The 13,469-nt window shown below is 43.9% G+C and overlaps 1 protein-coding gene across 1 annotated transcript in view; it reads left to right on the top strand.

Moving 5' to 3' along the window:
• The window catches only part of LOC147717710 (E3 ubiquitin-protein ligase TRIM11-like), a 312,589-nt gene that overhangs the window by 81,453 nt on the left and 217,667 nt on the right, over nucleotides 1–13,469 (top strand). The window lies entirely within an intron of this gene.

Here is a 13,469-nt window from a genome sequence, read left to right as displayed (position 1 = left end):
GTTAAAGAAAGAGTGGATATATAAAAATCTAGATGGAGGATTTAGTAACAGTGTGATTAACTGTTTAAGTGACTAATTTATAATGCCTTACTAAATATATCAGATAGTGATTAAACTGTGTGAATATCTGTATCACTGTGTCATTTTTGTAAACTGCTGCATCAGTTGATTACTAGCTACATAAAGTATATATTAGATATTGATTAGTCAGGTAAGCATTTGAATGGAACAGTGAATGTGTGTGTGGTTTGGTGGGGGTTTGACTGTGCAAAGATGTATGAATAGTTGATTAACTAGGTATATGAAGTTAAGAGTGCATGTTCAAACAATTGTTTGGGTGAGTGAGTATGTTTATGACTGTGTTGATGAGCAAATATATCTCTTAGTGATACATGTGCAACGAAGCAGAAAAAATAAAAGGCAGTGTATGTGACAGTTGTTGTATATAAAAAACTATACATCAGTCAGTGATTGTGTAAATGACTGTATGGATGACTGTATACTTGTAATAGTGATTTTATAAGACACTAAGGCCTCATTAGGATGCTGGGCGGGCAATCCCATCGGTAAAGGGGACCGCCCGCCATAAGGGAGGGGGTCCCGTGGGAGGCATTAAGATGCGCATTAGGATGTGCCCGCCACAGTGGCGGGCACATCCTGTATTTTTAGTATTGTGGCGGGCGTAGCTCTCTGCTCCGCCCACCACAATACAAAAATTGCTTTGCAGCATTTACATAAACAAAGCGGCAGGCACCGCGCGGTGCCTGCCGCTTTGTTTATGAAAATGTGGGGGTTACCACAGGTACCTCCTGTGTGCATGCCCCTACGCACCTTCACTCCATTGTCGCCACAGAAAGGCTTGCCAAAATGCCTTTCATAATATGGCTGGCGGTATCTGATAGACACCGCCAGCATATTATTCATTTTCCGCACGGGCGGCAAGGCGACCGGGACGGAAAAGTGGCGGGCGGTGTCTTGCTCCGCTGCGGTCCCCCTTGCCATTGTAATATGGAAGGGGGGAATTCAGGGAAGGATGTCGGGAGAATTGCCTCCGCCAGGCTGGCGGTGGCCACCGCCAGCCTGGCGGAGGTAATCCGCCCGACATCCTAATGACCCCCTAAGTACGAGTTACTATCTGTATAAATAAATAAAGTAGTGTTTGTATAAGTGTGTAGCTGATTATATGTAAGTGTGATCAATAGTGTACATAACTGAGTAGGATGACTGTATAAGTGAGTAGGATGTGTGAGGGTGTGTCACTATCGATATAGGTGTATAAGTGCATTTGATAGTGTACTATTGATTTGTAACATCTTATATGAGTTAATTTATAGATGAGTGTTTAGATGTGGGTGTAGACCTAGGAATCACTGAGTGGGTTTTTAGAAACTTGTATTGGTGTGTCAATGGTTTCAAAAATGGTACTTTGTATTTTATACTGAGTGATTAAAGGTTATATTACTGTCTGATAAGATGTATCAGATTGTCATGTGGATAATGTCATCAGTGATGTCATTTGAGATGTCATCAGTGATGTCACTGACCATGTCATGAATGATGTAATATGTGACATCATCAGCAGTGGATTGCGGGCGTGCGAGTTATCGTTAGTAGAACTAACTATAACAGAGGAATTTCAATGGTTTTGTACGAGTGAAATGTCCAGCTAACTATAACACCCCTGAAACCTATGGTTTTTTCAGTGCATTTCAAAGGTTTTTTAAATGACAATTTTTAAATGTAATAATAGTTATATTTATTTTTTGATACTGATTTTCTACATTGTTTTAACTATGTATTTTAACATATTTTTTTTTAAATAACATTGTATATTTTTAATATGAATGAAAAAAATGTTTTTTAAAATATTCAAAGTCAAATATTCTTTTTTTTGTTTTATATTTTTATTTTAATATATTTATATTATTTTCTTTATTGTTTTTTTTCAATTTTTTTGGGGAGTCGCGCACCCAAAGCGCACTTTTCTGGATCACTGCGCGGAACCTAGCCGCCATTTTAGGAATGTTGAGAAGGATCTGAGTAGGGTGTGCGACGGGTGCGTATTTCCGTGCACGATTGCTATGCGACCGGTACGCGACTCCAAGCGCATTCACGACACTTGCGCATTACTTTACGCGATGCTCGCGTGCTTCCGCGTGACGTCATATACGTGTTTGACGCGGTGGGAGTGCAACTCCTGCAACATTTTTTAATGTCTTAAGATATATATATGTATTTAATATACATGTTATGGCAAGACATTATCTAAGCTAATCATAAAAATAATATATTTTTACTTATAATAAACTAATATTACTTTAAAATGCAATTTCGCAAAGTCGCGTTGGCTGCATGCTGACTGTGCGCACGGTGCGCGGACCCCATGTGACCTGAAAAAAAAATATTTGATTGGTTCATAACATTTCCCATTGTAACTATTGAAGGACCCTACCCATTTCAATCATTCTTCTTAGAGCTTCTTTGGAGACACATCTCTCAGCTGAGAAGAACTTTTTTTGGATCAATTCTTTTGTACTATTTTCTAAATTCTGGAGACAATGGCTTCAGGATAGCAGCCACCATTCTGACCAGGAAGAATTTGTTGCTGAACCTCCACATCCTCAGAGACCTACATCGGTGGTGTGAAAGTTTTTTACCTTTCCAGAAGGCCTAAAAAAGGTAAATGCCACAAAAGTCACCTGTAAAATTTGTTACTAGATGTCTCTCACAAGTCAAATGCAAATGCATTAAAATTATTATTACATCAAGCTGCAGTTCCACTAGTCGTTACTGGGTGTCCCACACGAGTCAAATGCAAAAGCTTCATGAAAGGGTTTCAATGCTTTTGTATTTGACTAGTAACGACTAGTGAAACTGCAGCTTGATATAAGAATAATTTCATCGCATTTGCATTTGACTCGTGAGGGCCTTCTAGTAACGACTAGTTGAACTGCAGCTCTTTGTAGAATTATTTTGATATTGGATACTATAATATTCACTGCCCACTGCTAATGTCGTCCCATAATGTTTTGCAGGGCCTTTGGTTGGGATTTTTTTTGCCAATAACTGTGTTTGGGGTGGTTCTGAGAGGATGGGACCACCATTGAATCGTTCATCAAGATGTGCTTTTTGTTTATGCTCTTTGTGTTTAAGGCTTCTGCTTGGTCCTCCTCCTATGGTAGGGGGGACCCCAAAATCATCTCCTCTCTCATTGCCTAATATTTTCATTCAAAAAGTTCACTTTTGTGAATTGGTTATATGCTTTTTAGCATGTAAAATTGCATTATCAAAGCAGCTGTGGATGTTGTTGATTTACCTGCAACCCTACGCGATTAAGCACAGTTTTTGTATTGTGCTACATGCAATTTGCGGGGTGTGAATTAGTACAATCTACGCATACTCTGTTAGTGTAGCGCTACGCTCAGGGTTAATGATGAGGTTGCATTTATATGGAGAAGAAAAGCTACACAGAGTGCCTTTTCCTCGCCTTGTAAATATGAAAGAGTGTCTTGCGCCATCACTATGTTACAAAAGTGACATATTGTTAGCACAGGATGCTTCTAAATTTGCCCCATAAGTGCTTAGGTATTGGCCGACTATTACAATAAGACCATATTGCTAGTTGATTGATTGAAAAATTGCATGAGAGCGACAGGAGGTAAGCACAGAGTTATCTCTCCAAAGATGCTCAAAGAAGAATTATTGAAATGGTTGCGGTCCTTCAATAGGTACATTGGGTAATGTTATGAAGCAATCAAATCTTTTTTTTTCAGGTCACTTGGGATCCTATGACAGAGAGATTCCAAAACTACATAGGTATAAACTGAATATTTTGAAGAGTGTATTAATACCTTGTAGATCCTTGCAGGTCTGCATGCATAGTATTTATTTATTTATGTTTGCGTTTTATAGAGCGCAAACTTGACCCGTTAGGGTATCCGAGCGCTTTACATAGTCAAAGAGTTGTACAATAGGTAGGGAATCAAGGGAGTACAAGGGGATGCGAGGAACACAAGGTACAGTTAGCATTACAATAGCAGAGGACAACGGGAGGGAGGAAGGATACAAGGTATGGTTAACAATATAGATGCTGAAGGTAGGCCCCGGGTTTCCCGGTGGGGCGAAAGGTCAACGGAAGGAGGCCATAGTCTCTATTGGGGTTGTGGGACAGGGTTTAGATGAGGAATTTACTCACGAGGAAGGATTTGGCCTCCTTTTTGAAATGTGCAACAGAGGGGATTTTTCTGATGGCGGGTGGGAGAAAGTTCCATATTCTTGGCGCCGCCCCAGTGAACGCCCGATTATAAGGTTTTTTTTCCGAAAGCGTGCGGGCTGGAGTAAGAGGTCTTTGGCGGACCGTGAAATTCTGATTCCTCCCGATAACACCAGTTTCTGTGACAGGTATGCAGGGGAGTTCGAGTATAAGGCCTTGTGCGTGACGCATGCCAGCTTAAGCAGTATTCTGGCCTCAAGCGGAAGCCAGTTCAGCATTTTCAGGTGTGGAGAAATGTGATCATATTTCCTTGTGCCGGTGAGTAGTCTGGCGGCCGCATTGAGGCAGGCTTTTAATGGTGATAGAGAGATCTTCGGTAAGCCAGAGAGGGCGGAGCAGCCATATTCCAGTCTAGAAATGACTAGTACTTGTACTAGCAATTTTTAGGTCGGGAGCATCCAGGAAGGGTTTCAGTTTCCATAGATAGCTCTGGTGGAATCTGGCAGATTTGGTAAACGAGCTGATGTGGTCTCCCATGTTCAAGTTGCAGTCCAAGGATATTCCCAGCGATTTGGCAGAGTTCACAATGGTCGGCGGACAGTTTAAGGCTGTGATGGCCTTAATCCAAGTCTGAATTTCAGGGTCGGTTTTAGGAGGGGAAATGAGAAGAAATCCGTTTTCTTTGCGTTCAGTTTGAGTTGATTGGAGGCGAGCCATTGGACGGTCTGCTTCAGGGCCTCATTCAGGGAGAGAACCTCCTAGAGAGATGAGATTTTGATGTAGATCTGAGTGTCATCAGCGTACATATGGTAGGTGATATTTGCGGAGCAGGGGATTTCGGCAAGTGGTTCTAGATAAAGGTTGAAGAGGGTGAGGGACAGCTTTGAGCCTTGAGGGACTCCTACTGTGACCGAAGAGGGGGCCGTTGATTAGGAATCTTTGAGATTGGTTTTGGAGGAAGGAACTAAACCATTCAAGGACGGTACCATCTAATCCCATCCTAAGTTTTAGACGTTCGAGAAGTTTTTCATGGTTGACCGTGTCGAAGGCAGAGGATAGGTCTAGGAGGATTAGGAGACAGGTTTTGCCTTGGTGAAGGGCTTGGAGTGCATCATCGACTATGTGGAACATGGGGGTTTCAGTGCTGTGTCCTGGCCTGAATCCAGATTGGAAGTCATTGAGTCAGTGGAAGATGTTGATGTCACAACTAAGCTGCAGTTGCACACATTTCTCCAGCACTTTGGCTAAGAGAGGGATGTTGGAAATAGGTCTTAAATTGTCAGGTGAGGCTGGGTCCAGAGATGGCTTTTTCAGAATGGGGAGGACTTGGCCCACTTTCAGGGAGTCAGGAATTGATGTCTGCCGGAGGGAGGCATTAATTATCATAGTCCAGCTAGGGATAATGGATTAGGCGACGGTAGCTAGGCATTTAGAGGGGAGCGGGTCGTTGAAGTGGTCGTTCGGCTTTAAGGTAGATAGGATTTTGGAGACTGAGTCTTCGTCGTAGAGTGTGAAGTTGGTCCAGTTTGCTTGGTTCTTGGGCAAAGTCTGTTGGGCTGGCGTGTGTGGAGGAGGCAGGCCAGGGGGGGGGTAGAGAAAATTGGGCAGAACTAAGTTCGTTACCTAAGGTTTTAATTTTGTCTGCAAAAAATGAAGAGAATTTCTTGGATGAAATTAGTAACTTGGGGTTTTCTTTTGATGTTTTGGCCAATTTGTTGGATTGGTGTTTGACCAGTTCGAAGAGTTTGCTGGGTCTGTTTTGGGTGTTCCCTAGTTCCGCTCTGAAGAGTTGAGGATGTTCTTGTTGTATGCACTTCTGGTCTGGTGGAGAAGTTTTAAGTGAGCGGCAGAGGGGTGTTGTCTCCAGATTCTTTCGGTTTGTCGGAGGGATCTCCTCTCAATGTTGAGGGATACAGTGAACCAGGGGTTTCTATCTTTAATTTGAGTTCTTTTTAGTTTAAGTGGGGCCAGGTCATCCAGATTGTTGGACATAGTAGCAGAATAGTGACGGTTGAGTTCACTGACCGTCGTGATATGCTGGGGAGGAGGGAGGTCAGATTTGCACCTAGTCTCAAGTTCCTTGTGGTCAAGGTTCTTAGTGTCTCTGACCCATTGTTTAGGAAGCGTAGGCTGTGAGGCCCTTGTCTTGAGGGAGCCAGGAAGTAGGAAGGCAATGGCGTGGTGGTCGGACCAGTCACAGAGGTCAATTGAGATAAGCTTGACGGTTGTTTCCTTAGCAATGATCCAGTCAAGAGTGGCTCCTTTCGAGTTGGTTGGGAGCAAACAGAATTGTGTCAGGGCTTGATCGGTCAGGAGGTCTTTAATGGCGTTGACATGAGGATCCTTGAGGTCGTTCCAGTGTAAGTTGAAGTCACCAAGGAAGATGTTTTTAGCACTGGAGGAAGTTTTTGCTGTGAGGATTTCCAAGAGGAGGTCAGTGAAGGAGTCGTTCATGCCTGGGGGGTGATAAAAAATGTGGAGGTTGCATATTTGGGTGGAGTTATTGCAAACTGAGAGGGCAAGGTATTCGCACAAGTCAGTGGTATCCGCCAGAATTTCGGTGACATGAAGGTTAGAGCGATAGATGCAGGCGATGCCCCCTCCTTTCTTGCTATGTTGTCTATCCAGTCTTTCAATGTTGTAGTTGGGAGGGACTAAAAGGTCCAAGCATGGGGATGAGGAATCATTTAGCCATGATTCACTTAGGATTGCTAAGTCGAACTTACTGTTCATGATGAGAGCAGCAACATCAACGGCGTGCTTTACTGCCGATCGGCAATTGATTAAGGGACCAGTCAGGGAGCCGTCAGGGGGGTGTCGGGTGTCGGGGTAGACAGGGGTACAGGCGTTTGATTGCTTCTAGTCACACTTCTGTTGCAGAGCGTAGCAGATCTGCAAGGGTTGATAGCGAACGTGCCGATGGGATGTTCTTCATTCACACCGAGGGACAAGGGGTGACAGGGACTGCATTATGGTCCTGTAGGATGGCGAGGATTTCTTTTTCAGTGAGGTCTAGTGGATTTGGTGAGACGAGGGGAGGGTTATAGGAGAGGGCAAGCACTAGGGTTTCTTCCTCTGATAGGTGGCAGGGGTGCTTGCGAGGTCGAAGGTGCCTCAGGGATAGAGGTAGAGGGTGTTTGGGGAGCTCTGTAGTAGGTGGGGAAGTGGGGTTCAACTGGGGCTTGAGGCTGGTGAAGGAGAGTTCAGCGAGGTGGAGGAGGTTCGTTAGATATAGGATTATTTTGGTGGCTCTGGAGTGCAGAGTATCGATATCCACATACAGGGGGGGTGCGGTAGGGGTGCTATGAGGGTTAGAATGGGCTGTGATGGGAGCAGGCATGATATGGGTGCTGGGAGGGTTAGGATGGTCTGTGATGGGAGCAGGCACGATAGGGGTGCTAGGAGGGTTAGGATGGGCTGTATTGGGAGTAGTAGGGGGGTGATTTGTGGGCTAGAGGGGTTAGCTTGTCCTGCATCGTAGGCCATAGGAGGATTACCGGTTTCAGAGTCCGAGTTGGGAGCTAGACGGGAGGAGACCAGTGGTTTCGGGCCGATTGCATTAGCAGGGCCGGAGGATGAGCAGAGGGGGTTGGGGTGCTCTGTGTAAGAGACCTCTGGTACTATAAGGGGAGGGGGGAGGGGACCAGGGGTCTCGGGGCAGAAGTGTTGGCAGGGCCGGTAAATGGACTGGAGGGGTTGGGAGGAGTAGTGTTGGAGAACCTTAGAAAGGTGGTTTGTGGGAAGTTAGCTATACGACGCGTGCAGGGCGAAGGGTTGTCGAGGTGGGTGTTGGTCGCCCTGCTAGTGTCATGCACATGGTTTCTGAGGAGGGTAAAGAGGTCTGCGAATTTATTTAGGTTTTTGGTTGAGGCTTGAACCAATACAATGCCGCTTTTGTAGAGGGTGATGATAAGGTCGGCTCGCAGGGTTGCGGAGGGCGCTATTGAGAATTTAGTGCCGTAGGGAATGTTCCTGGTTGATCGTGCATTAAGGAGGTGCTCAAGGGTATTACGCCAAGCGGAGGTTCTTCTGGAGTAGAAAACAAGGTCGATAATGACTGTGCCGTTGTCTGCACTGAAGCGTAGTTCCGAGATCAGAGTCTCAGGGTGATTTTTCATGGTGAGGTGCTTGAAATTTTTCACGGCCGCTTTGGAGAGGTTAACGGGGTTTACCCCGGTAGCAGTCAGGCCAGGGCCAACCATGATGACAAGGGTTGGGTACTAAGGAGCGACCTGGGTCGGTAATGAGAAGAAATCTTTATGTCCGTAGAATAAGGATAGTAACTTTGAGAGGTAAATGTTTGCTCGGGTTGAAGTGGGCCGATATTCATGGAGCTTTCCACGTATCAACAGTTTTTTAAAAAAAAGTTTTTTTATTGATTACTATGGTGGGTCAGTGCCACTTCAAAATGGCCGCCACCTGAACCAGCATGGCTCAGAGTGTAGTAATGGTCCCTTGATTGATGAGAGGGTGCAGTCCTCTTTCTGTTACCACTGCTGAACTATCCTGGTTGGGGTACAGCAGTGGACCCTTGTTTGTTTCTATTTTTCAGTCCTTTTTCCATTGCCATTGCAAGGTGCTGCCATTTGCCGATTTGGACTGTCTGGGCAGCCTGCGGGCAGATTATGAACAAAATGGCAGGGGCAATAAAACTGTTGTTGTGCCCATTCCGTAGCTCCATGCAGCTCGTGTTGTAACTGCAGCCCCCAGCGTGATCTGATGGCAGCGCTGCACCAGGGGGAGTGGTGCAGTAAGGAACAGTTCCCCTAGCACTTCGGCATGGTCTTATATTGCCCAGGCTCTGTTTGCCTCGCTCTGCTCCCTGAAACCTCCGAGGCCCCAAGCGCGATTGACATGGAGCCCTATATTAGGGGCGGCAAGGCAGCTTCCCCCGCCTCGGACGGCCGTTTCCCAGCAGCATTGCAGGGGGGCTGGGGGGGTGACACGGTCCGATAGTGCACAGGCTCCGCTTGCCTCACTCTACTCCTTGAATCCCCCGAAAGGCGACACGGCAAGGCAGCCTCTCAACACCTCAACCGTTTCACAGATCGTCCGGGTGTCGGTGCAGCCCCGCCTGATCCTGGTCAGACCTAGGACAGGGTGCCCAAGAAGGGAAAGTGGCCTGCAGCGGTGCAGAGGGGGAGGGTAGGATCGGACTCACCGAGATTGCCAGATCAGGATAGGCAACCTCGGTCGGTCCACCAGCAGCCCAGCTCTCAGTTCATGCCCGCAGGACATGTGGTTCGTTGGGGCACCGGTCGTCAACAGCATCCAGTGGGCTCATGGAAGTCGATCAGCAGCCCGCTCTTCTGGACAGCCGAGGTAAGAGGGGTCTCTTGAGGCTGGTCGGTGCGGTGCAGCGGTGGCCAAGTTTGCCGCTGTTGATGTGTGGCAGCGGGGGGAGGGAGAACACTGGAGGAGCCGGGTTATAACAGGGATTTTTCCAAAAGTTGATCCCTTAACCCAGGAGCTCAGTGGCGTAGCTACCCTCCGGGCTTGGCCAATCCTTAAGTATATGACTAATAACTAGAGTAATTTCAGTACCGCAAAGAGAGTACAAGATAAATGTATAAGTACTTAGGTTTTGGCAAAGTAATAGGACATGTTTATAGAATGGTGAAGGGAGGGGATGGGGCCTGATGTGACATGTGTAAACACACTCTGTTACGTGTTTTAAGTTGAGAAATGTAGTCTCTTTTAATCCTGAAAGTCCCTGGGTATTCTAGCCCACCATGTCTCTATATTGAACACCATACAGCTGTGTTGCAGAGAGGTGGTCCGAAGCCATGGCCCATTTTACACCTCTCTGCAATTCAACTCTCTGGCACTTTCTGCACATATCTGGTGGGTTAGTTGGCCCCCAGGGACACTCAGGATTTAAGGGGACTTTATCCCGTAACTTAAAGCGCCCACAGAGCATGTTTCCCCACATATCTACTCCGCCCATCCCCCCTTTCTTCACCAGTGTGGAAAACACAGCCCATTGCGCATTTTAATACTTAGTTAATCTTACCTTCACAGTAATAGATATAAAAAACACTAAACATTTTTTTCAGTTGTTTTTTATAATTTAAATTTCTGAAAATTTAATATTTTAGAATTAGGATCTGTGAAAGAGAAGAAAAAATACAGTTATAATATATATTCTGTACAACACAACATAATTTTAACATTATATAAATTATTTTCTTTGCCTTTTTTGCTGTTCTCAGAATATATTGAATTTCACTACAAACAGTGATTTCAATTTTACTCATCACATAACAGCGGGCAAAAAAAACAATCAATAAGATTGTTTAAAAAAAACAAAGTGTATCTAAAATATTTTTAATATACTCAACTATTTCTGAACATTGCATAAAAAGTACATCCTCAATAACATACCATATAATACAAATCACACATATATAAAATGCTTCCTTCTAAGAGAATTTTCTTACTTGAATATGAAAGAACTCAAATAATAATTCAACTAAGAATTCTTTTAAATTTCTATATACTGTAAATGATGTTCTTTGAAAATATATGCTGTGAAAATGTGCAAGAAAAAGTCCATAATTCAAATGTATACCTTTCCTCTAGGCCAAATGATATTCCTGAAATCCTTTATACTGAAATTGTCCAATAGTAATCATATTAATACATTTTAACATATTCCTAATAGGCCGAATTATGTTCCTAAAACTTTGGCTTCAAAAATGTTAGGTAGGAATTTGGTAATTTGTTAGGCAAACGTTATTTAAAAACCAATTGAGCATCATTACAATATGTCCATCCTTTATTGCATTTTAAATAGACAGTGTAATGTCCAGATGTTGTAGAAGGACCGTCATGGAAAAATATTGCGACTGCTACAAAAGTTCTTCCTGATATTGATAGTCAATGTGATGATAACATTTCTGATTTGCATTGGCTACACTCCATGTTTTGACTTGCTGCTTTAACTAGTTAGTTAAAAGACAATCTCAAATATATAAATCTTTCAGTGTCTATGTTAGTGCTAGATGTAAACATACAATTTTCACATTATTGTTCCCATTTATAACGAAGACCAAAAAGATTTTCAATTTCTATTCCTTCATTTTCCAATACTGCAAGCATATACATTAGAAATTCCTGAGCATCTCGTTGGATATTCTGCGTAAATTGTGTAGAACCAGAACATATATCCAAAAGATTACGAATATCAGAAACGCTTTGCATTTTACTTTTATCAGTTCTCAATTTTCCATAAATACAATGCAACAAGGAACAAAATATTTTTGCCTGATTCTCCATAATTTACTGTTGCAAACTTTCCAGAAAAAAACAACTTAGGCCACTACATTAGCATAGCAGTTGATATCTGAATTCTTTTCAAACTGATAACCAACAATCTCTTCAATAGTGTCCTATTCTTTTTGCTTGCAATCTCAACATTATCTTGATTTTTTTTCTTCTCTATAACTTCACTACAGATATTCTCACATGTTCTTTTTCTATCTACTACACGCTTTTCAAATAAAGGATATGATCTAAATTTGGAGCATACACTCTTCTTAACATATTATACTCTTTTACACAGTTTGCATCTGCAGTAATCTTTGTCTCATCTAAACCAATCAAAAACAAACCAGATAAAGTTCTGACTCGGAACAAAGCAAAATATGCCATACCCTCTTTAAACACGGTACTTCCAGTGTTCACCAAAGCACTGTCTGCACTTAATCCTTGAGATTTATGAATAGTCACTGCATATGCCAGAGAAAGTGGAAACTGTTTTCTATGGACATATAAATCTTTAACATGCAAAAAATGAACTGAACAACAACCAATTTGTTTTACTTCTTCAATTTGATCAAATTTGATCTTTTAAAATTCAAATCCATCTCTATTTTGATAATTAACAAAATCAACAACTTTACCCATTGCTACATTTAGTAAACCTTTTTCTACATCCAAATTACGCCTTAAAATTACCCGACAGTTTACACATACATATAGATTATTTTCTAAACCAGCAGTTTTAGATATCGATTTTTCTAAAGAATCCAAATTTGTTTTTCAATTTTTCTGTCAAAATTATAGTGATTCCTTCATGCTCAATTTTCATCAATGGCTTCCATTTTTATTATTTCTTCATTTTCTAGGTTCAAAAGTTGTTCATTGAATATACAACACTCGCACAGTGTTGGCATTAAGCAGATAATAGATTTATTTTCTGCAATTTTCATGTATATTTTCTCAGGAACTATATTTTCATTTGGAAACAAATTCGAAAGTAGTCGACTTTGCAAAGCTTGTTTGCCATGTTCTGTCAGTACTCCAATTCTTATATCTTGAAGAACAGTTCCATAATCAACATCATTTGCCTGTCGCATTTTTGTAATGAGTTCTTTGTTCCCAGGACACCCCCTCGCCGCACGGCCACCAGCTGTATGTGTGCACCTCGCCTCGCCGCTGCCCCCAGCCTCGTTGAGCCTGCCTCGCTGTCCTCTGCCCCTCCGCCGTATTTGCGTGTGATTGTAATCCTATTTGTTTCCTCTCTGTTTGCCTCGCTGTTCCCTGCCCCCCACCGTATTTGCGTGTGATTGTAATCCTATTTGTTTCCTCTCTGTTTGCCTCGCTGTTCCCTGCCCCCCACCGTATTTGCGTGTGATTGTAATCCTATTTGTTTTCTCTGTTTTTATTTGCCTTCCATTATTGTCATTGCTTGTTTATTTAGCTTTCCATTTTGTCATTGCTTATTCATTTAGCTTTCCATTTTGTACTTCAGTTCCCCTGTGCCTGCCCGCCGCGCTCCTCGCCGCCGTCCAAGCGGCCACGCCCCCTTTTCGTTCTGTGCCCTCCCCGCTCCCGCCTCCCAGCTGCTCCTCCCTCCCTCCCACTTCGCCATAAATGGCGACTGCGCGTACGCGCAGCAGGCGTGCCGATTGTGCGCCGAAGGCGCGCCAAAGGCAAGCCCGTCTGCACCCGTCCGTGCCTGGACCGCGCCCAGTGCCAGGACCCCTGGCCCCCACCGACGCAAGCCGACCCGACAAACCTATGACGCCGCCGCCCTCAACGCACTCAATACCGGACGGCGGCCCACCTGCTGCCGGGCTGCCCCAAAACTTTTCCACAGACCCTTCACCTGCCTCCGAACAGGCACCGCACCCGCCAAGCCAAACTCCAGCAGCGACCTCAAGTGCATCCTGCTCAACACCTGCTCTGTCCACAGACACGCCGTCGAACTCTGGAACCTGCTCGACACAACATCACCAGACATCGCCTTCCT

Source organism: Lissotriton vulgaris, chromosome 5 (genome assembly GCF_964263255.1).
Source record: "Lissotriton vulgaris chromosome 5, aLisVul1.2, whole genome shotgun sequence".
NCBI classification, from domain to species: domain Eukaryota; kingdom Metazoa; phylum Chordata; class Amphibia; order Caudata; family Salamandridae; genus Lissotriton; species Lissotriton vulgaris.
The sequence above is the reverse complement of the archived record's forward strand: the minus strand, read 5'-3'. Positions and strand labels throughout refer to the sequence as shown.